Below are 806 nucleotides of genomic sequence, written 5' to 3' on the forward strand. Positions count from 1 at the left end.
CCCCGGGCTCCTCTGTGGGCGTCGTCACGGTAAGGGCTCCTATCAGGAGCCGCCCATCTGTCAGGATTCCCTCTGAAGGTCAGGCTGTTGGGCCTCACTCCCTCAGGGACCCCTCTGTTCCCCAATCTCAGGACCCCAGTCGAGGCTTTCCTCACCGATCATCATCAAGTCTGCCCTCAGTCTCTCCAGGTTGTCACCTGGGTGTCAAATGGGGGAATGCCCTCCGGTGGCTCACATTTCCCTTGCTCTGGGCTCTGAGGGGCCCCTGCCCCTCTCTCACCTGTGAAAACCCTGGCTCCTGAAGACCCTCCTCAGGTCAGCCTCCCCCGGAGCTGCAGGGGTGAAGAGCTGCCCCCCCCCCCCACTAGAGTCCTGAGGCCAGCTGAGAGGTGCTGCCCGCCCACCCCCAGCCATCTCTACAGAGGGGGGCCTTGGTGACTCCCTGGGGTTGGGGCAGTCAGTGCCGGATCCAGGCTGCACCCAGGACCTCATTTCCTCATTTGCACGTCAATGACACGCTTTTCTCTCCCTCCCCACTCGGTATTTGGGTGTTAGATGCGTCAGTGGAGAGACTCCGCAGAGCAATTAAACAGGAGTATTGAGCTGGAGAGAAAATCTTGTGTATTTGACTCAGAGATTTAAGCAACCACCTTTCAGTATTGACTGAAAAATTGGCCTTCCAGCTGCCCCTGCTGGCAGGCTCTTCTGGCATCCCTTCAGACCCCTGTTAATGTGTTTTTTTCAAATTTCAGCTTGCTTCAACTTGTCTCCAAGCGGATTCTCCCGACGATTATTATAATGGGTTC

This window comes from Capra hircus, chromosome 12 (assembly GCF_001704415.2).
Source record: "Capra hircus breed San Clemente chromosome 12, ASM170441v1, whole genome shotgun sequence".
NCBI lineage: Eukaryota > Metazoa > Chordata > Mammalia > Artiodactyla > Bovidae > Capra > Capra hircus.